The sequence below is a fragment of the Tamandua tetradactyla genome (assembly GCF_023851605.1).
Source record: "Tamandua tetradactyla isolate mTamTet1 chromosome 18 unlocalized genomic scaffold, mTamTet1.pri SUPER_18_unloc_1, whole genome shotgun sequence".
Classification (NCBI taxonomy): domain Eukaryota; kingdom Metazoa; phylum Chordata; class Mammalia; order Pilosa; family Myrmecophagidae; genus Tamandua; species Tamandua tetradactyla.
The window spans coordinates 2,039,696-2,064,812 of record NW_027518250.1 but is presented as its reverse complement, the minus strand read 5'-3'; positions in this window follow the sequence as shown (position 1 = coordinate 2,064,812).

Genomic DNA, 25,117 nt, shown 5'->3' with positions numbered 1-25,117 from the left:
TTTCCCAGTTACTAATGATTTGATTATCATTTAAGTTATTTGCCTTCTGGATGTCTTATAAAAATCACTTATTTACATACTGTTTGTCCTATTAAATTATTTTTACTTTTAATTAATTTTGAAGCATTTCTTATAGATTCTGGGGACTGATTACTCGTAATGGATTTTGTGAATATATTTTCTGAGGCTGTCCTTTATTTCTCAATGCTGCTAATGTGTGTCTATCTTACAGAAAATTTTTAAAAATGTATGTACTCACATTTACCAGTACTTTCTTCTAGGACATCTTATTTAGGTGAGGGTTTTGTTTAAGTAATTCTTTCCTGAAGTCATTTCAATATTTGAGGTTACAATGATCAGATTTAGTTTTTAATACTTCTGAATTTTATTTTTGTGAATGGTGTGAAGTAGAGATTTTTAAAATATGTGTATGTTTTAATTCTAATTCTCCCAAGATCATTTTTTTCTCTATTTTTCCTTCTCCACTGATATGTAATGTATCCTCTGGTATATTTTGGTCCCCATATTAGCTAGGGTTCCCTAGAGAAACAGAATTAGCAGGATATATCTGTAGATATAAATTTATAAAAGTATCTCATGTAACCATGGGAATGTAGAGTCCAAGGTCTGTAGAGCAGGCCACAAGCTAGTAAATCTGATGAAGGTCTGCAATGAACTCTCAAGAGAGTGTCTCTGGGCCACTATGGAAATGTAAGGGTCCAAGGTCTGTAAGGCAGGCACCAAGCTGGTAACTCTGATGAAGTTCCTTAATAAACTCTTAGGAGAGGCTGGCCAGACAACCATGGGAATGGAAGAGTCCAAAATATGTAGGGCAAGCTGTGAAGCTTACTACTCCAATGAAGGGTCTGGACAAACTCCACAGGAAAGCCTCACTGACTGAAACAGGAAGAGTGACTCTCCTCTGAATCCTCCTTAAACACCTTCCCATGATTAGATTAAGCATCACTCATTACAGAAGACACTCCTTTTAGCTGATTATAAATGCAATCAGCTGTGGATGCAGCTGACATAATCATGATTTAAGTCCATGAAATGTCCCCATAGCAAGAGACAGACCAGCACTTGCCTGACCAAATGACCAGACACCACCATCTGGCCAAGTTGACACATGAATCTGACTATGACAGTCCCCATCCATGACTGGGTTGGGTTCTTTTCCTTTGATCCATTTTCTACACTGAACATACTTTTTAAATGACTATATTATATATATGTTATATGTTGGGCTTTTAATCAGCTTTCTCATTCTTCCTTAAAATTTGTTTTATTTTCATAGATCTTAAATTTGATATATGAATTTCAAACAAAATCCTAAAATTACATTAAATTAGGTTAAGATTTTGAATAAAAACTTACTGAATTGAAGATAAGGTTTTCTGGGGGAATTGACACATCAAGTCTTCTCATTATTGTACATAGTGTCTATGCCAAATAATCTCATCTCCTCTATATCCATAAATAATTTTAAAAGCTATTTCATCAAAAGAAATGTTTCCTCTTAGTTGAAAGTGATTCCCAGTTACTTTATATTTTGAAATGTTCCTGTGAATTTATATTATCTGTCATAGGACAAATTAGAGTATAGTTTCTATGTTACAGTATTTTGGGGAGCAACAAAAATTTTCTGTAACAAGTGGACTGTAACAGTCGCATAAATGGAAGCAGTTTCGAGATTTTAGGGATGGAAAGTAACTTTTACAGACATAAAGGAATGTTAACTTGACTCATCCACTGACAGAGGGTTTCTTTGTCTTACAGGAATAAATTTAGGGCAGGTAGAGTTTAATTTGGATTGGATCAAATGTGTAGAACTAGGAGCTTGGTTGGCTTTCAGGGTCAACTGCCTTGGTGGAAATTTGGATTTTCAAAAGATATTAAGATGAATCTCAAGAGGAAGTTGAAAGAAGAACTAATACATGAAGCTATTTCATTCTGTGAGGTCTCTAAGTCTATCTCTATATGACTTTTTTACTTTATTCTCTTTTAATCCTTTTAATCAGTGACTCTCCCTTGTCCAGTTTCCCCAATAAATTTGATATTTTTGAAGAGTCCAGGTCTTTCTCTTGTAGAATGTTCTACATTTTAGATTTTCCAGTTGCTTTCATAGTATTGCTTAAATTCTATCTAAATCCTGTTTTCATGTAACCTGAATGATATGTTTGAAATTTGATTAAATTCAAGTTTAAAAAATTTTAAAGAACATCTCAAACATAATGTGTGCTACTAAATGCACATAATGACACATAAGGACAGGTGGCTTAACTATTATTGAAATTAATTTGATCATTTGGTTAGGCAGTTAAACTATCATTTCTGTCCAATGTAAATAAGGAGGGTTGAAATCATGTCAATGTTAAAAAATCTCTTTCCCCTACCACACCCTTAATGATTTATAATATCTGTGGCTAATTCTTACTTGAATAAATTATAGCACATGTGATTAAAAATATGGACTCTAAAAATTATGTCATTCTCTACTTCCTACTGCTTACCTTCTAAAGGAAAATTAAAATGTCATTTTTCAGTGTTTTCTCAAGTAAGAACTTAGTACAAGCAATGAGGTTATTGGGAATTCTGCAGAGAGTTCCCATAAAGAATAAAATTTGTAAAATATCAAATAAACATTTTATTAATTCTACAGATTTTTTCTGTTTTGACAATTCTTCCCATTTCACTTGGAAAAAGTTACACATAAAACAAATCTAATTATGTTTCACAGCTTGCTTTCTTAAGGAGAAACAACAAATACTTTTTTGAATTTCTATGGGTTTTCTGACAAAATTTAAAGATGCTCATACATGTAAGAGATATCTTGAAAGTTTTTATTTATGTTTATTTTTAGGATCTGTGTTGGGGTGTTAAAAATCAGAAATTTTCAGAAGATATTTGGGACATGAGTAAATGAGATGGCTTGTAACAAAGAAACAATATCTGCTCATGTATTTAATTATAGTGATGAAGAAAATGATAACAAGAGTTAAAAAGAGCATAACATGAATGAGAAAAACTTGGGTTGGCGGACTGACACTACCCAACTTCAAGACTTAAAATAAAGCTACTGTGGCCAAAGTGGTACTGGTGAAAGGATAAACAAATAGACCCAAATAAATATAGTAAATATATTTTAGCAAAGTAAGAAAGCAATTCAATGGACACAGGATAATCTTTTCAACAAATGGTGTTGGAAAAACTGGAAATCCACTTAAAAAGGAATTAATCCAGACACAGACATTGCATCTTTCATAAAAGGTAACTCTGAATGGTCCATGAGCCTAATAAAAATAAAAAGCTATAGTTCTAGAATATAACATAGGAAAAATGACAGGTAACCATGAATTTGGTGTTGTATTTATAGATGCAATATAAAGTATAATTGATGAAGAAAAAGTGATGTTAGACTTTATTACAATTAAAAGCTTTTGTTCTGTGAAAATTACTAATAATATAATGAAAAGGCAAGCCATAGACTAGTAGAAAATAATTGCAAAACATATACCTGATAAAGTTCTTACCTTCAAAACATTTAAGGAGCCCTTAAATTTAGCAGTAAGGAAATAAGCAATCCAATTAAAAAATGAACCAGGAGGAGCTGTAGGAAGATGGTGGAATAAAATAGGTCAAGTTCCCTCCTGCTTCAAGGAACTGATTGAGAAGGGATGAGACAGTGACTAAGATGGTGATTCCAGGATGTAAGTGGCCTGGGAAAGTCTTCTGTATCACACAGGGATGCCCTGGCTGCAAAAGCTGAGGAACTGAGAAACAGAGAACTGGAGATCTTCTGGCTGGTGCAAACAGCTTAATGTGGAAGTCCATAGCCCTCATGAGTGCACAGATAGGATGGGGAGATCAGAACTAGGAAGTAAGCCAAGCCATGTTCTTTGAATGTGCTACTCTCACCAGTGCAGTCCTGTGAGTCTGTGACCTATCCCACATACCATGCACCTGAACCCCATCACCCACACCCCCTCCACATTTAAGTGCTCCCACTGCATGAAACCCCTGCACTGAAGCATAGTGTTCAGCACAGTGGGTCAGCATTGTGCTTGCATGGGCTGGGAGCAGATATGTCTCAGCTGCACAGGTCAGCACTTGCCTACACCTGGGGACTATGACTGGGTGCCATGCACGTGTGCATAACTGGGAGAGCTGTAAACTGATGTATGCATGTGCAGAGCTCAAGGGGGTGGAGTGAGGTTGCATACCTCCACCCCAGGAGGTATGTGCATACCTGCTTGAGCCCAACCCACCTCTCCTGCAAAAATGCAATCTTGCCCCACCCCTTCTCAACCTGAATTCCCTGTCCCTGTTGTCCCCTACAGGCACTTGCCAGCACACAAAAGCTGTGGACACTTACCTGATGCCCAGGATACTTTCACCCCATCCCACACAGTCATGCAACCTCACTCCACCTCCTTGAGCTCTGTGCATGCATACATCAGTTTACAGCTCTCCCAGTTATGCACATGTGCATGGCACCCAGTCATAGTCCCCAGGTGTAGGCAAGTGCTGACCTGTGCAGCTGAGACATATCTGCTCCCAGCCCATGCAGGCACAATGCTGACCCACTGTGCTGAAGCTATGCTTGCACTTGAAGGGTCCTATACCCTAGACTAGGGCCCTAGGGCCCAGATTCATGCACCCATACAGCCACAACCTCCTTGCCATTGGGAAGCCACATTCACAGGCTCCAGAGTAGCACCCCTAACCTGTGCCTATACCTGCACTGCAATGCATCACTGCACTGTTGTGCCCAGCTCCACAACCTGCATCCTGGTCTACATCCATCCCATAAATACAAGGCTTTAGACTACTAAAGGAAATCAACTTCCAAAGTAAACCAATCAAGATATTTACATGTCTCAAAGACAATAGAAGATCATTAAGCACATCATGATGCAGGCATATATAGTCCAGCCTAACAATCGAATTAAAAGCCAGAAGAGACACAGATGTTGGAACAACATGTCAACAATGTTCATATGACTCTACTAATTAAAATAAATGGGATACTGATGGTATAAAGGAGATCAAGACACTAGAAGAGCATAAAGAAGAATTTGAAAGAATAAATAGAAAAATAGTACATATCACAGAGATTAAAGATGCTGCAGACCAAACAAAAAACATACAAGAGACACACAACAGCAGATATGAAGAGATAGAAGAAAGAATAAGTGAACTGGAGGACAGAACTAGAGGACTGATTTTTGAACACTCAAAACAGCAAATTGCAAAAAAGATGGAAAAATTTCAATTGGATCTCAGGGAAATAATAGACAAATATAAGAATCATTGGTGTCCCAGAAGGAGAAGAGAAGAGTAAAAAGCTGTAAGATTAGTTGAGAATATAATAGGGGAAACCTTCCCAAGCATTATAAAGGACATAAATATGCAAGTTAAAGAAGCCCAACTAACCCCAAATAGAATAAATTCAAATAGGCCTTCCCTAAGACACATACTAATCAGTCTTTCAAAATCTGAAGAAAAGCAAAAAATCCCGAAAGCAGTAAGAGGAAAACCATCTACAACATTAAAGTGTAACCACAGAAGTCTGAGTTCAGACTACTCAACTGGTGTAATGGAAGCAAGAAGGCTGTTGTATGATATATTTAATATCCTGAAAGAAAAAGACTTCCAACTAAGAATTTTATAATAGCCAAAGTTTCCTTCAAAACTGAGGGAGAGATTAAAATGCTCACAGACAAACAAATCCTGAAAGAATTTGTCAACAAGAGACTGGCCTACAAGAAATAATAGAGGGAGTTCTGCCAGTTGAGAAAAAAAACAGGAGGTCTGGATGAGGGTACAGAAGTGAAGAGTACCAGTAAGTGTAACTTAAAGTATAAAAAGAGGAAGAGGTAAAGAATATATAGATCTGACAAATAAAATCCAACAGGTAAGATGGTGGATTCAAGAAATGCTTATTCAGTAATAACTTTGAATGTTAACAGACTACTAAATTTACCAATGAAAAGATACAGATTGGCAGAGTGTATTAATTATAATCCAGCTATATGTTGCTTACAAGAGACTTTTCTTAGAAACAACGATACAAAATGATTGAAAGTGAAAGAATGGATAACAATGTTCCATGCAAGTTGTAATCAAAAGCAAACAGGAGTAACTATACTAATATCAGACAAAATAAACTTTGAATGTAAAAACATAATAAGAAACAAAGAAGGCCACTATATATTAGTACAAGAAATAATTCACCAAAAAGAAATAACAATCATAAATGTTTGTGCTCCAAATCAGGGAGTTCCAAAATACATTAGACAGACATTGACAAAACATAAGGGAGGGATAGATGTTTCAACAACAATAATAGGACACTCAATACACCACTCTACTCTATAGACAGAACAACCAGATAGAAGATCAACAAGGAAATAGAGAAGTTAAACAACTTGATAAATGAATTAGATCTAACAGACATATATAGGTCATTACACCCCAAAACTCCAGGATATACATTCTTCCCTAGTGCATATGGAACATCATCCAAGATAGATCATATGCTGGGGCACAAAACAGATCTTTATGAATTTAAAAACATTGACATTATCCAAAGCACTTTCTCTGATCACAGTGGAATGAAGGTGGATATCAATAACCAGAAAAGAACAAGAACATCCATAAATATATGGAGATAACATACTCTTAAACAACCAGTGGGTCAAAGAAGAAATTGCTAGAAGAACCAGTAGCTAACTGGAGATGAATGAAAAATGAAAATACATGTCAGAACTTATGGGATGTGGCAAAGGTTGTTCTGAGAGGGAAATTTATTGCCCTAAATGCCTATATGAAAAAGCAAGAAAGAGCAAAAATCAAGGACCTAGTTACTTACCTGGAGGAACTTGAGAAAGAACAGTAAACTAACCACAAAGCAAATAGAAGAGAAATAACAAAGATTAAAGCAGAGTAAAATGAATGAGAGAACAAAAGGACAATTGAAAGAATTAATAAAGCCAAAAGTTGGTTCTTTGAGAAAATCAATAAAATTGATGGACCACTAGCAAGATTGACAGAGAAAAAGAGAAAGGATTCAAATAAATGAAATCAGAAATGAGAACAGGTGCATTACCACAGACCCTGAAGAAATAAAAGAAATCATAAGAGGATACTGTGAACAACAAACTATGCCAATATGCCAACAAACTAGACACTTAGATGAAATGGACAAATTTCTGGAAATGCACAAACAACCTAAGATCTCAACAAACCAATCATAAGTAAAGAGATTCAGTCACTCATCAAAAATCTTCCTACAAAGAAAAGCCCAGGGACAGATGGCTTCAGAGGAGAATTTTATCAAACATTCCAAACTGAGCCAATAACAAAACTACTCAAACTTTTCCAAAAAAAGAGGGAAAAGGACCACCACCTAACTCATTTTATGATGCTAACATCACCTTAATACAAGAGCTGGGCAAAGATGCTGTAAGAAGGGAAAATTCCCAGCCAATCTCCCTAATGAATATAGATGCAAAAATTCTCAACAAAATACTAGCAAATCATATCCATCAACACATTAAAAGAATTATACACCACTACCAAGTGGGCTTTATACCAGGAATGCAAGGATGATTCAATGCAAGAAAATGAATTAATGTAAATCAGCACATTAATAAATTGAAAGGGAAAAATCACATGATCATCTCAATTCATGCTGAAAAAGCATTCAACAAAATTCAACATCATTTTCTGATAAAATATTCTTCAAAAGATAGGAATCAAAGATAACTTCCTCAATATGATAAAGGGTATATATGAAAAACCAATAGACAGCATTGTACTCAATGGAGAGAGAATAAAAGCTTTCTCCCTAAGATTGGGAATGAGACAAGGATGCCCTCTGTCACCACTATTATTCAATATTGTACTGGAAGTTCTAGCTAGAGCAATAGGGCATAACAAAAAATAAAAGGCATCAAAATTGGAAAGGAAGAAGTAAAGCTTTATTATTTGCAGATGACATGATACTATACTTGGAAAATCCTCAGAAATCTACAGCAAAGTTATATGAGCTAATAAACAAATTCAGCAAGGTGGCAAGATATAAAGTTACCAGGCAAAAACTAGTAACATTTGTATACATAAGAAATGACCTGAGTAAGGAGTCAGTTAATGAAAAATTCCATTCAAAGTAGCAACTAAAAGAATCAATTACTTAGGAATGGACTTAACTAGGGATGTAAAGGACTTGTACATGGAAAACTACATAACATTGCTAGGAGAAAACAAAGAAGATCTAAATAGGTGGAAAGACATTCCCTGCTCATGGATAGGAAGGTTAAATATAGGTAAGATGTTAATTCTACCCAAACTGATGTACACATTCAACATAGCAGCAATCAATATTCCAAAAATGCACTTTGAAGACTTGAAAAAGCTAGTTACCAAATTCATCTGGAAAGGAAAAAGACCACAAATAGCTAAAAAGGATCCTAAAAAAGAAGAATGAAGTGGGAAGATTAATGCTGCTTGACTTCAAAACTTATTATAAACCCACAAAGGTCAAAAGAGGATGGTACTGGCACAAAAAGAAGCATTGACCAATGGAATCAAATTGAGAGTGCAAAAATAGGACCACTAAATCTATGGGAAACTGATTTATTATAAGTCTCCCCAATCCACTGAACTGGGACAAAAAGTCTTTTCAATAAATGGGCACAGGAGAACTGGATATTAATAGAAGAATAATAAAAGAGGACCCTTATTGTACATGCTATACAAAAAAATAACTCAAAGTGGATCAAATGCCTAAATTTAAGAACTAGTACCATAAAGCTTCTAGAAGAAAATATAAAGAAACATCTTCAAGACCTAGTAATAGGAGGTAGCTTCCTAAACTTTACACCCAAAGCACAAAGAACAAAAGAAAAATAGATAAATGGGAACTCCTCAAAATGAAATGTTTCTGTATCTCAAAAGACTTTGTCAAAAAAGCGAAGAGGCAGCCAACCCAATGGGAGAAAATATTTGGAAATCACATATCAAAGGTTTGATACTCTTTATACATGAAGAAATGACACAACTTAACAACAAAAGAACAAAGAACCCAGTTATAAAATGGGCTAAAAATATGAATTGTCACTTTTCTGAAATGCAAGTACAGATTGCTCAAAAGCACATGAAGAGATGCTCATTTTCATTAGCTATAAGGGAAATGCATATCAGGACTACAATGAGATACCACACCACACCTATAAAATTGGCTGCTATTAAATAAACAGGAAACTACAAATGTTGGAGAGGAGGTGAAGAAATGGGGATACTCATGCACTGCTGGTGGGAATGTATAATGGTACAGACACTATATAGGGCAGTTTGTTGGTTCATTAGGAAACTGAATATCAAGCAGCAATAGCACTACTTGGTATATAGCCAGAAGAGCTGAAAGCAGTGACATGAACAGATGTTTGCACACAGAAATTCATAGCAACATTATTCACAATCATCAAATGCTGAAAACAGTCCAAATGCCCATCAACTGTTGAGTGGTTTAGCAAAATGTGGCATACACATATGATGGAATAAAATGCAGTAGTAAGGTGAAAGGACATCCTGAAGCACATGACAAGATGGATTAACCTTGAGGAAATAATATGGAGTAAAGAGAGCTAGATACAAAAAGACAGATATTGTATGACTCCACTTTTATGACCATGATAAAGGAAAACCAGAGGCTTATAATATAGACTTTAAGGGACATAAAGATACATAGAAACTAGATATCAATGAACAGTTAGCTAATGAGGTTAAACTCAAATGTAAGGGAACAGATAGAAGTGAAGGCAGTTTTTAGTGGGTCTATAAGTTGTATTACCATGTTGAAGGTGAACATGATTGGAAACAGGTGTATAAAACCATGTGTCCCACTGATTAACACTAGAAATATAAATTAGTTCTTGCAAGAACTACTTCAAAAGTTTGATTCATGTACAAAGAGTGTTTAAGTCTAGAGTACAAGGGAAAACTGCTATTGCATGCTAAGGGGTATTTTTAAAAGGAAAACACCAGTACTACCATAGCAACAGCAGGGGTAAATAATGGGAGAAGGGGCAAGAGTTAAGGGGAAGGGAAGGTTTAGATTTCCTATTTGTTAAGGTTGTGTTTATTCATTATCTTTCTCCTGGGAACAATGAATTTATCTAAAATTGAAAATGTTGATGACTGTGGACTTTAGGCACTATACATGCTACCTAATGAATGCAGGTGGCTGAAGGATGCACTGACTAAGTAGATTTTGGACAATGGTGTATACATATGATCAAATATTGTGCTGCTACAAAAAAGGAATGAAGTCATGAGACATGCAACATGTGAATAAACCTGTGGGACATTTGGTGAGGCAAATAAGCTAGAAATGAAAGAACAATTATTTTATGGTCTCCTCAAAAAATTCTTGTAGAAAAATAGGGGCCTAGATTTTAAGTTCTTATAGCAGACACATTGAGTCCAGAGTGGTAATTACTATTTCTGGATTTTGAGAGGATGTTTTTATATATCTATAACCTGGTATTTAGATATAAGGGTGAAGTTGATCAGGTTGGAATTAAGGTAATTCACAACACAGGGGTAAGGAAGATATTTTCTGCATTCTAGAACTGTACCTACTCTTTGAGACAAAAGTAAGAAAGGCTTATTTCTTCCTTTAGAGCCTAAATTTTCTGTAGCACATAATCTAACAGGCTGTCTGGATAGCTCATTTGAACAACTGAAATACAGAGAGCCCAGAATAAGAATAAGCCCAAGTGCCCTATATAGTTACATATTGTTTGATTCCAACCTTTAATTCTGTATGAGTTAGTGTAATGCCTGGATATTTCCTAGAATATACTAAGCAGATAATCAAAATGTATTGGCAAAGTCCCTTGAGGGATGGGAGGAAGAATATGAAACTATTGCATTTTATTATCAGGGATACTGTGTCAAACATGAGGGAAACTCAAGTCAATAGACCAAACCCTTGATCTTGAGGCTTGCTTTTGTGAAGCTTATGTATGTAGTGGAGAAGCTTAGCCTACCTATAGGTTTGCCTAAGTGTTACTTCTGGAGGATCCTTTTTTTGTTGCTCAGATGTGGCCTCACTCTCTCTAAGTCCAACTCTGTGAAATCGTTGCCCTCCACACTACATAGGACATGACATCCAGGTGTGAATATCTCCCTGGTGGTGTGGAAGATGACTCCCAGGGATGAGTCTGGCCCTGGCACTGTGAGATCAACAATTCCATCCTGACCAGAAAAGGGGAAATGAAGTGTAACTAATAAAGTCTAGGTGGCTGAAAGAGTTCAAAGATAGTTGAGAGGCTACTCTCAGAGTTACACTTATGCAAGCTTCTATTAGACATTGCTACCTATCATAATTTGACAACCCCCAACCAAATCCATTCTAGCCATTGCTAAGGAACACATAGGGCAATATATAAGATTCTGCAAATGTTCAATGCACTAGAGGAGCTTTCCAGAAACCTACAACTTCTAGATGGGTTTCTGGACCAGAAATATGCTGAAACCCAGAGGGACTAGCCTCTGGAGAACATCAGGTAGTTCCATCTCCTTACCCCATATTATTAACAGACCCTCCCAATATGAAAAATTTAGAATGGCCATAGCCCAAATACCCCTAATGAGTGGGATAGAAAGATCAAAGGTGATGGTTGAGTTACGCAGAGAAGGTAGGGCTTAACAAATGAATATGACTGCTGAATCATTAACTTGATATTTCTTTTAGTCTCTAGTATTTTAGAGCAGATAGAAGTAAAAACCTAAAATTGTGGAATTGTAACCCATATCAAACTCTGTAATTTGTTCTATAACTAACTGTTGTACTGTGCTTTGAAATTTATTGCTTTTTCGTATATATATTATTTTTCACAAAAAAGAAAAACTAAGTTAATTGCGATGATAAATATTTATTCCTTCTATCCTCCTTTATTTTGGATGGGTAGTAAGAAAAACCTGAGTAACGTAGCCCATGACAAACTCTGGGATCTATCCTGTTAACTACTTGCTGAAGAGAGTGCCTTGAAAACTATTGCTTTTTTCTTTCTTTGCCTTGTATATATGTTATATTGTACAGTAAAAAAAAATGAGCCTCTGATTAGCTATCTCTGAAGAAACTACAAATGGAAAATAACCATAGGAAAAAAAATTCTTCCTATCATGTCATTAGAGAAGTGAAAACTAAAACGAACTGAGACACCTCTGCAGACCTGTTAGAATGGGCACAATTCAACACTGCCAAAAACCAAATGCTGATAAGGGTGTGGAGCAAGAGGTGCTGTTATTCATTGCTGGTGGTATAGTCACTTTGGAAGAAAGTCTGGCAGTTACTCACAAGTTCAACATGGCCTAGTGTACATTCAAGCATTTATGCTCCCCAATATTTACTAAAATGTAATGAAAGCATATATTCATGCAAAAACATTCACATGAATTTTTATAGCAGCTTTTTTAATAATTGCCAAAAATCAGAAGCAGTCAAGATGCTCTTACTAGGTGAATGCATCAATAAACTGTGGGACACCCATCCAATGGAGTATTATTTAGCAATAAAAGAAAATCTGAGTTATCAAGCTGCACAGGGACATGAAGGAACTTTAAATGCATATTGTTATGTGAAAGATGGCAGCCTGAAAAAGTTACATATTGTTTGATTCCAACTACATGACATTCTGGAAAAAACAAGACTATAGAGATACATAAAAGATGCATGGTTGTCAGGAATTTACTGGAACTGGAGTGGGGTGAATTTTTGCCACACAGGACCTTTTTAGGGCTGTGGAACTATTCTGTATGATAATGGGGGGGGAATTGCACTATACTTCTGTCAAAAGCCATATAACTCTATAACACAGTTAACTTTAATATGAGACTTTTAATAAGTTAATAATAAAATGTATCAATATTGATTCATCAATTATAACAAATGCATCAAACCAATGCACATTATTATTAGGAGAAACTGCATGGGCTGATATGTGGGAACTATCTCTCCTTTCTGCATAATTTTTCAGCAAGCCTAAAACTGCTGTACAAAAATAAAGTCTATTGTGTAAAAAATGCATATACACACACAACCAATACTTAGGAACATTTTTTAAAATAAGGCTACAGGGGAGGGGCCAAGATGGTGGCTTAGTAAGGTGCACATGTCTTAGTTCCTGCTCCAGAACAACTACTAAATAACCAGAAACAGTACAGGATAGCTCCCGGAGCCATGACAGAGACCGGACACACAGTGCATCCCAGTCTGGACTGGCTAGACCAACTGCGAGACTCTGCTGCGGTGAGATCCCTGAGTGGTGCGTGCTTCCCCAGGCCGCGGTGGCTGGCAGCCAGAGCCCCTCCATCCCTCCTTCCCGGGCCGGCTGGGAGTCTTGGAGAGGCAAGTTTCCCAAGCCCCAGCAGCCAGTGCCCCTCTTTCACGGGCAGCTTCCCAGATCGGCTATGAGTCTCGGATCAGTGAGATCCCCAAATTGTAGCGGCCGGCGCCCCTCCCCCACAGGGGGCTACCCAGAGGGAAAGGAAAGAGTCTCCAACAGTAGCAGGGACTGAGTCCAACCAAACACCAATAGTGGCATTAATAAACAAATTCTGACAAGTAAAAATAGGCCCCCAGTTCAGGCGAAACTGATCAAGGTGGAAGTCGCCTATTGGGCTAACTGAGAAAGAGGAAAGGGGGCAAAACAGAGCCTTCTGTGGCTGTTTCTATGGAGGCTTGGTGCCTCTGGGCTCAGTGCCGGGATTACACAGGTTGCAACTGTCCGAAACGCAGAAACAGGCTGCTTTCAGGGCTCTCTACCACCTGAACCTTCCCCATGGGAGGGGTGAAACGCATCTCAGGTGGAATCCCTCTCTCAAGGAATTCAGATCCCAGGACTTCACAATTTGAAGCCATTAAAACCAGCCTACAACCTTTCCTCTGTCTCCGCCACTCACACAGCAGGAAGAGCCTTCCAAAGTTAAAGGAGCCACAACATCTTTTGCTGGTGGGACCTGCAGACAGACAAGTACCACCTACTGGGCAGGATAAGAAAAACAGAGCCCAGAGACTTCACAGGAAAGTCTTTCAACCTGCTGGGTCTCACACTCAGGGAAATCTGAGTGTGTCCAGATGCCAGCAAAAAAATAAATCACACCAGGAAAATTGAAGATATGGCCCAGTCAAAGGAACAAACCAATAGTTCAAATGAGATACAGGAGCTGAGACAGCTAATTCTGAATATATGAATAGAAATGGAAAACCTCTTCAAAAACCAAATCAATAAATTGAGGGAGGACATGAAGAAGCCAAGGGATGAACAAAAAGAAGAAATGGAAAGTCTGAAAAAACAAATCACAGAACTTATGGGAATGAAAGATACAGTAGAAGAGATGAAAAAAACAATGGAAACCTACAATGGTAGATTTCAAGAGACAGAGGTTAGAATTAGTGAACTGGAGGATGGAACATCTGAATTCCAAAAAGAAACAGAAACTATAGGGAAAAGAATGGAAAAATTTGAGCAGGGGCTCAGGGAATTGAATGATAATATGAAGCGCACAAATATACATGTTGTGGGTGTCCCAGAAGGAGAAGAGAAGGGAAAAGGAGGAGAAAAACTAATGGAAGACATTATCACTGAAAATTTCCCAACTCTTATGAAAGACCTAAAATTACAGATCCAAGAAGTGCAGCACACCCCAAAGAGAATAGATCCAAATAGGCATTCTCCAAGACACTTACTAGTTAGAATGTCAGAGATCAAAGAGAAAGAGAGGATCTTGAAAGCAGCAAGAGAAAAACAATCCATCACATACAAGGGAAACCCAATAAGACTATGTGTAGATTTCTCAGCAGAAACCATGGAGACAAGAAGACAGTGGGATGATATATTTAAATTACTAAAAGAGAAAAACTGCCAACCAAGAATTCTATATCCAGCAAAATTGTCCTTCAAAAATGAGGGAGAAATTAAAACATTTTCAGACAAAAAGTCACTGAGAGAATTTGTGACCAAGAGACCAGCTCTGCAAGAAATACTAGGCGGCTGTGGTTGGTGTTGCTTCCATGCAGGTAAAACGAGAGAGTTTTTTGTTTCTTTGCTGAGAGAACGCTCCTCGGAGGAGGTCACTGTGCGTCTTGAGGTTTATGACATGCTGAGGACTTCCTGGAAGATGGCGGCTTAGTAAGACGCGCGGATCTTAGTTTCTTCTCCAGGACACCTACTAGGGGAGTAGAAACGATACAGAAAGCGCCCAAAGCCACAACAGAGATAAAAAAGACAGCGTACCCCATCCTGGAACGGCTGGCTGGCTGAGAGAAGCAGCTCGGGTGAGATCGCCGAGGCGCGCGGGCCTTACCGGGCGGGGTGGCAAGCGGCCGGAGTTACTCCCTTCCCCCTTCCCGGGCCGGCTGGGAGAACTGGAGAGGCGGTCCCCTGAAACAAAGACGGCTGGCGCCCACACCACGCGCAGCCCCCGGACCAACTGAGAGAATTGGATCGGAAATCCCCAGCCCGCGGAGAAAGGTGACGGGTGGGGGAGGCCCCTTCCAAACCCGTGACTCCCGGGGAACGTGCACTCTCTCGGGCGGGCCGCTGCCGCTGGCGCCCTCCCGCCACGCTTGTTGCCCAGGGCCGACTAGGAAATTCGGACGGGCTCTTTCCCTGGCTGCGGCGACCAACAACCCCTCCTGCGTTCGGACCCCGGGCCAGCTCAAGCCGTTTCGGCTAGCGAACCCCCAGGACGGCGAGAGTTTTCCAAAGTTTAAGGTCCCACAGCACCTTTTACTGGTGGGACCCGCAGAAAAACGTGTGCCACGAGCGCCACCTACTGGGCAGGATAAGAAAAACAGAACCCAGAGATTTCACAGAAAAATATTACAACCTTGCTGGGTCCAACACCAAGAGAAATCTGAATAAATGCCCAGACGCCAGCAGCAGAAGATAACTGTCCACGCTCAAAAGATTGAGAATATGGCTCAGTCAAAGGAACAAACCAATAACTCAAATGAGACACAAGAGCTGAGACAACTAATGCTGAATATACGAACAGAAATGGAAAACCTCTTCAAAAATGAAATCGATAAATTGAGGGAGGACATGAAGAGGACATGGGCTGAACATAAAGAAGAAATAGAAAAACTGAAAAAACAAATCGCAGAACTTATGGAAGTGAAGGATAAAGTAGCAAACATAGAAAAAATAATGGATAGCTACAATGATAGATTTAAAGAGACAGAGGATAGAATTAGTGATTTGGAGGATGGAACATCTGAATTCCAAAAAGAAACAGAAACTATAGGGAAAAGAATGGAAATATTTGAACAGGGTATCAGGGAACTCAAGGACAATATGAACCGCACAAATATACGTGTTGTGGGTGTCCCAGAAGGAGAAGAGAAGGGAAAAGGAGGAGAAAAACTAATGGAAGAAATTATCACTGAAAATTTCCCAACTCTTATGAAAGACCTAAAATTACAGATCCAAGAAGTGCAGCGCACCCCAAAGAGATTAGACCCAAATAGGCGTTCTCCAAGACACTTACTAGTTAGAATGTCAGAGGTCAAAGAGAAAGAGAAGATCTTGAAAGCAGCAAGAGAAAAACAATCCATTACATACAAGGGAAACCCAATAAGACTTTGTGTAGATTTCTCAGCAGAAACCATGGAAGCTAGAAGACAGTGGGATGATATATTTAAAATACTAAAAGAGAAAAACTGCCAACCAAGACTCCTATATCCAGCAAAATTATCCTTCAAAAATGAGGGAGAAATTAAAACATTCTCAGACAAAAAGTCACTGAAAGAATTTGTGACCAAGAGACCAGCTCTGCAAGAAATACTAAAGGGAGCACTAGAGTCAGATACAAAAAGACAGAAGAGAGAGATATGGAAAAGAGTGTAGAAAGAAGGAAAATCAGATATGATGTATATAATACAAAAGGCAAAATGTTAGAGGAAAATATTATCCAAACAGTAATAACACTGAATGTCAATGGACTGAATTCCCCAATCAAAAGACATAGATTGGCAGAATGGATTAAAAAACAGGATCCTTCTATATGCTGTCTACAGGAAACACATCTTAGACCCAAAGATAAACATAGGTTGAAAGTGAAAGGTTGGGAAAAGATATTTCATGCAAATAACAACCAGAAAAGAGCAGGAGTGGCTATACTAATATCCAACAAATTAGACTTCAAATGTAAAACAGTTAAAAGAGACAAAGAAGGACACTATATACTAATAAAAGGAACAATTAAACAAGAAGACATAACAATCATAAATATTTACGCACCGAATCAGAATGCCCCAAAATACGTGAGGAATATACTGCAAACACTGAAAAGGGAAATAGACACATCTACCATAATAGCTGGAGACTTCAATTCTCCACTCTCATCAAGGGACAGAACATCTAGACAGAGGATCAACAAAGAAATAGAGAATCTGAATATTACTATAAATGAACTAGACTTAATAGACATTTATAGGACATTACATCCCACAACAGCAGGATACACCTTTTTCTCAAGTGCTCATGGATCATTCTCAAAGATAGACCATATGCTGGGTCACAAAGCAAGTCTTAACAAATTTAAAAAGATTGAAATCTTACACAACACTTTCTCGGACCATAAAGGAATGATGTTGGAAATCAATAATAGGCAGAATGCCAGAAAATTCACAAATACCTGGAGGCTCAACAACACACTCTTAAACAACGATTGGGTCAAAGAAGAAATTGCAAGAGAAATTAGTAAATACCTCGAGGCGAATGAAAATGAAAACACAACATATCAAAACTTATGGGACGCAGCAAAGGCAGTGCTAAGAGGGAAATTTATTGCTCTAAATGCCTATATCAGAAAAGAAGAAAAGGCAAAAATTCAGGAATTAACTATCCATTTGGAAGAACTGGAGAAAGAACAGCAAGCTAACCCCAAAGCAAGCAAAAGGAAAGAAATAACAAAGATTAGAGCACAAATAAATGAAATTGAAAACATGAAAACAATAGAGAAAATCAATAAGGCCAGAAGTTGGTTCTATGAGAAAATCAATAAGATTGATGGGCCCTTAGCAAGATTGACAAAAAGAAGAAGAGAGAGGATGCAAATAAATAAGATCAGAAATGGAAGAGGAGACATAACTACTGACCTCACAGAAATAAAGGAGGTAATAACAGGATACTATGAACAACTTTACGCTAATAAATACAACAATTTAGAGGAAATGGACGGGTTCCTGGAAAGACATGAACAACCAACTTTGACTCAAGAAGACATAGATGACCTCAACAAACCAATCACAAGTAAAGAAATTGAATTAGTCATTCAAAAGCTTCCTAAAAAGAAAAGTCCAGGACCAGATGGCTTCACATGTGAATTCTACCAAACGTTCCAGAAAGAATTAGTACCAATTCTCTTCAAACTCTTCAAAAAAATCGAAGTGGAGGGAAAACTACCTAATTCATTCTATGAAGCCAACATCACCCTCATACCAAAACCAGGCAAAGATATTACAAAAAAAGAAAACTACAGACCAATCTCTCTAATGAATACAGATGCAAAAATCCTCAATAAAATTCTAGCAAATCGTATCCAACAACACATTAAAAGAATTATACATCATGACCAAGTAGGATTCATCCCAGGTATGCAAGGATGGTTCAACATAAGAAAATCAATTAATGTAATACACCATATCAACAAATCAAAGCAGAAAAATCACATGATCATCTCAATTGATGCAGAGAAGGCATTTGACAAGATTCAACATCCTTTCCTGTTGAAAACACTTCAAAAGATAGGAATACAAGGGAACTTCCTTAAAATGATAGAGGGAATATATGAAAAACCCACAGCTAATATCATCCTCAATGGGGAAAAATTGAAAACTTTCCCCCTAAGATCAGGAACAAGACAAGGATGTCCACTATCACCACTATTATTCAACATTGTGTTGGAGGTTCTAGCCAGAGCAATTAGACAAGAAAAAGAAATACAAGGCATCAAAATTGGAAAGGAAGAAGTAAAACTATCACTGTTTGCAGACGATATGATACTATACGTTGAAAACCCGGAAAAATCCACAACAAAACTACTAGAGCTAATAAATGAGTACAGCAAAGTAGCAGGTTACAAGATCAACATTCAAAAATCTGTAGCATTTCTATACACTAGTAATGAACAAGCTGAGGGGGAAATCAAGAAACGAATCCCATTTACAATTGCAACTAAAAGAATAAAATACCTAGGAATAAATTTAACTAAAGAGACAAAAAACCTATATAAAGAAAACTACAAAAAACTGCTAAAAGAAATCACAGAAGACCTAAATAGATGGAAGGGCATACCGTGTTCATGGATTGGAAGACTAAATATAGTTAAGATGTCAATCCTACCTAAATTGATTTACAGATTCAATGCAATACCAATCAAAATCCCAACAACTTATTTTTCAGAAATAGAAAAACCAATAAGTAAATTTATCTGGAAGGGCAGGGTGCCCCGAATTGCTAAAAACATCTTGAGGAAAAAAAACGAAGCTGGAGGTCTCGCGCTGCCTGACTTTAAGGCATATTATGAAGCCACAGTGGTCAAAACAGCATGGTATTGGCATAAAGATAGATATATCGACCAATGGAATCGAATAGAGTGCTCAGATGTAGACCCTCTCATCTATGGACATTTGATCTTTGATAAGGCAGTCAAGCCAACTCACCTGGGACAGAGCAGTCTCTTCAATAAATGGTGCCTAGAGAACTGGATATCCATATGCAAAAGAATGAAAGAAGACCCATCTCTCACACCCTATACAAAAGTTAACTCAAAATGGATCAAAGATCTAAACATTAGGTCTAAGACCATAAAACAGTTAGAGGAAAATGTTGGGAGATATCTTATGGATCTTACAACTGGAGGCGGTTTTATGGACCTTAAACCTAAAGCAAGAGCACTGAAGAAGGAAATAAATAAATGGGAACTCCTCAAAATTAAACACTTTTGTGCATCAAAGAACTTCATCAAGAAAGTAGAAAGACAGCCTTCACAATGGGAGACAATATTTGGAAATGATATATCAGATAAAGGTCTAGTATCCAGAATTTATAAAGAGATTGTTCATCTCAACAACAAAAAGACAGCCAACCCAATTACAAAATGGGAAAAAGACTTGAACAGACACCTCTCAGAAGAGGAAATACGGATGGCCAAGAGGCACATGAAGAGATGCTCAATGTCCCTGACCATTAGAGAAATGCAAATCAAAACCACAATGAGATATCATCTCACACCCACCAGAATGGCCATTATCAACAAAACAGAAAATGACAAGTGCTGGAGAGGATGCGGAGAAAGAGGCACACTTATCCACTGTTGGTGGGAATGTCAAAGGGTGCAACCACTGTGGAAGGCAGTTTGGCGGTTCCTCAAAAAGCTGAATATAGAATTGCCATACGATCCAGCAATACCATTGCTAGGTATCTACTCAAAGGACTTAAGGGCAAAGACACAAACGGACATTTGCACACCAATGTTTATAGCAGCATTATTTACAATTGCAAAGAGATGGAAACAGCCAAAATCTCCATCAACAGAAGAGTGGCTAAACAAACTGTGGTATATACATACGATGGAATATTATGCAGCTTTAAGACAAGATAAACTTATGAACCATGTAATAACATGGATGGACCTAGAGAATATTATGCTGAGTGAATCCAGCCAAAAACTAAAGGACAAATACTGTATGGTCCCACTGATGTGAACGGACATTCGAGAATAAACTTGAAATATGTCATTGGTAACAGAGTTCAGCAGGAGTTAGAAACAGGGTAAGACAATGGGTAATTGAAGCTGAAGGGATACAGATTGTGCAACAGGACTAGATACAAAAACTCAAAAATGGACAGCACAATAATACCTAATTGTAAAGTAATCATGTTAAAACACTGAATGAAGCTGCATCTGAGCTATAGGTTTTTGTTTTGTTTTGTTTTGTTTTGTTTTGATTTTACTATTATTACTTTTATTTTTTTCTCTATATTAACATTCTATATCTTTTTCGGTTATGTTGCTAGTTCTTCTAAACCAATGCAAATGTACTAAGAAATGATGATCATGCATCTATGTGATGATGTTAAGAATTAATGATTGCATGTGTAGAATGGTATGATCTCTAAATGTTGGGTTAATTTCTTTTTTTCCGTTAATTAAAAAAAAAAAAAAAAAAAGAGAAGGGATAATTGGAGATGAAGGGATACAGACTGTACAACGGGACTGGATATAAAAACTCAGAAATGGACAGCACAATACTACCCAATTGTAATGCAATTATGTTAAAACACTGAATGAAGCTGCATGTGAGGTATAGGTTTTTTGTTTTTGTTTTTTTGTTTTTTTTTTCTTTCTATTATTGTTTTAATTCTTATTCTGTTGTCTTTTTATTTCTTTTTCTAAATCGATGCAAATGTACTAAGAAATGATGAATATGCAACTATGTGATGTTATTAAGAATTACTGATTGTACATGTAGATTGGAATGATTTCTAATTGTTTTGTTAATTCTTTTTTTAATTAATAAAAAAATAAATAAAAAAAAAAAAAAAAAAGTTTAAAAAAAAAAAAAAAAAAAAAAAAAAAAAAAAGAAATACTAAAGGGAGCACTAGAGTCAGATACGAAAAGACAGAAGAGAGAGGTGTGGAGAAGAGTGTAGAAAGAAGGAAAATCAGATATGATATATATAATACAAAAGGCAAAATGGTAGAGGAAAGTATTACCCAAACAGTAATAACATTAAATGTTAATGGACTGAATTCCCCAATCAAAAGACATAGACTGGCAGAATGGATTAAAAAACAGGATCCTTCTATATGCTGTCTACAGGAAACACATCTTAGACCCAAAGATAAACATAGGTTGAAAGTGAAAGGTTGGGAAAAGATATTTCATGCAAATAACAACTAGAAAAGAGCAGGAGTCGCTATACTAATATCCGGCAAATTAGACTTCAAATGTAAAATAGTTAAAAGAGACAAAGAAGGATATTATCTACTAATAAAAGGAACAATTAAACAAGAAGACATAACAATCAGAAATATTTATGCACTGAATCAGAATGCCTCAAAATACGTGAGGAATACACTGCAAATACTGAAAAGGGAAATAGACACATCTACCATAATAGTTGGAGACTTCAATTCCCCACTCTCATCAATGGACAGAACATCTAGACAGAGGATCAATAAAGAAACAGAGAATTTGAATATTACAATAAATGAGCTAGACTTAACAGACATTTATAGGACATTACACCCCACAACAGCAGGATACACCTTTTTCTCAAGTGCTCATGGATCATTCTCAAAGATAGACCATATGCTGTGTCACAAAGCAAGTCTCAACAAATTTAAAAAGACTGAAATCATACACAACACTTTCTCAGATCATAAAGGAATGAAGTTGGAAATCAATAATAGGCAGAGTGCCAGAAAATTCACAAATACATGGAGGCTCAAAAACACACTCTTAAACAACCAGTGGGTCAAGGAAGAAATCACAAGAGAAATTAGTAAATATCTTGAGGCGAATGAAAATGAAAACACAACATATCAAAACCTATGGGACGCAGCAAAGGCAGTGCTAAGAGGGAAATTTATTGCCCTAAATGCCTATATCAAAAAAGAAGAAAGGGCAAAAATTCGGGAATTAACTGTCCACTTGGAAAAACTGGAGAAAGAACAGCAAACTAACCCCAAAGCAAGCAAAAGGAAAGAAATAACAAAGATTAGTACCATTATTACCCCCAATTTACAGATAAAAATGGAACCAGAATAGAGTTAACCAGATAGATCGATATGTCAATGAATTTATAGCAATGGGTCATAAATTTATCCCTCTTAGACAAAATGTGTGCATTATAATAACATATACTTGGAAACAAGGCATCTTACCTCAAGACTGGGTCTTGGTGAGGTACTGAGGAGAAGTTGGTGAAAGGGTAGGGGAGGTTAGTTACCGTGTTTAGAGAAAAGTCATACTTGAAGAAAGGATAACTTCTGATGCCTCTTCAATCAAACCATGTAGTGAGTACCTTTTCCAATTATGTGCATATCTGAACTTCCTAATTCAAAGCATTTTTGACAGCAAGAAAGAGTGAATAGTTTCTCTGTTTAATACTCTTCTCATTGGTAGATCTGATTTCTTGAAAGACCACACAGGACTCTGTTTTGTGTTCTTTTTTTTGTCATTGTCATAATGACTTTATTGCTAGCCAAGATGTTTTATTGCCACTCATGACATTCAGACAAATGTAGGGTAGCCAGTCCAGTAAGACTTGAGCATTTCTAAGTTTCAAGGTGTCCTTAGTTTTTTGTATTTCCTCTGTTTGGGAGTGGTGAGTGGGGCTTAATTTGGATTGGTTTCCTAATTTGATTGTGTTTTCAGTTACAGAATTTACATTAAATTCACACTTGGGGACCTGATCCTAGTATATTGTATAAAGTTACACTTCTCCCTCCACTTCCCCAATTCTTACTTCTACCAAATTTTATAAGTAAGTGCCATATTTCTTCCTCAATTTGAAGAGTACAATGATAATTTTGTTAATATTTAACAATCATACTATCTTGACCATTGTAATTGCACAAAGAATTATGCAATGTCAGCTTCCTTCAAAGTCCATAGTGCTGTATCAATTTCACAGTCTAGTTCCTCTCAAATAAAGAAAGGTCTAAAGTGAAAGGTAGAGCAGTTGGACCAAGTTCTCTTGTACTGAATGAGAGAGTTCTCTAAAGAAGTCATGACTTGTCAACAAGTGAAACCACAATTATGACCTATGGCCCCAGGGGCCCTGTTAAGACCTTAAGAAAGAAAGCTATTAAGAACTCCAGTTGCCTTATGAACATCTAAGAATTGACTCTGGATTCTTAAAAGCATCCCTTTTCAAATAAGAGTTTACCATGGCAGCTATATTATTTCTAAAACCCTTTTGAGAAATTCTTATTGCATGTAGCAGATCATTTCAACAAAAGGCCAGTCTATTATCACTAAAAATAACATTGGAGAAAGCAAACTTTATCTATGGTCGTAACAAAGAAAATACCCTCATGAAATTGGCTCAGGGACCATGACACATCTTCCCTCTCCTCTCACATTTCATATGCTGTGGTTATATTTGTTAACTCTATTTTGTAGATTCATGATTGTCCTTTTTGGGCACATCAGTCACTTTATCCTCTGCTTCATGTGTGAACATTCCTTTCCCTTATTTTAACCAAGACAAATTTGGGTGTTTTCAAAAGGATCCATTACTTGAAAACTAAAGTGAAAAGAAAATATACGCAAAGACAGAGAACTAGATGAGCTTGCACTGACCACATTCTTATTCTGACATAGTTGAAGTCTAATAACCTACTGGGTTTGCTGTTAAAGCTTACCAGGCACCCTACCCCTCCTTTTCCCCACATATTTAGTCAGTCTGGGTTGGATGCTATAACAAGTACCTTGGGTTCCTGGCCTAAAATAGTTTTGGTTTAGAGGTTCTGCCAGGCCTGGTGAGATTTGCTGTCTCTCCTAGAAATGGTTTCTTAGAATTCTGCACATTTAGCCTCCTAAACTGTGTTGTTGTGCTATGTCGTTCTTGAATTTTTCAAATGTCCTTGCTTGAGTAGGTTTTCTGTATAATTTGTTCTTTTAATGATCATAACTAGGTCTAAATAGGTTTAACATTTATTGAATACTCACATGTGCAAAGCACTGTGCTCAGTCTTTCCCATACACAGGTGTCATAATCCTCATGACAGTCCCCTAAGACATTGTTAGTCCCATTTAACTGAAGGGAAAAACTGAGATGGAGAAAAAGTAAAGTAACTGGCCCAGCATTACAAAACTCATGTCTCAGCCTGTATTCAAACCCAAGGCTATTTGATTCAGAAGTTCATACATTATATAACCTCTCTCTTTGTGCCTGAAAAACTCCTTCTTTGAGCTTCAGGCTACCTTTAATTGGTCTTTGCCTTTCTCTTGGATGACTCAGCAATCACTAACTTGTAGTTTTCCTCTTGCACTAATCTATTTCTCTGCTGTGTTGTTTATCTG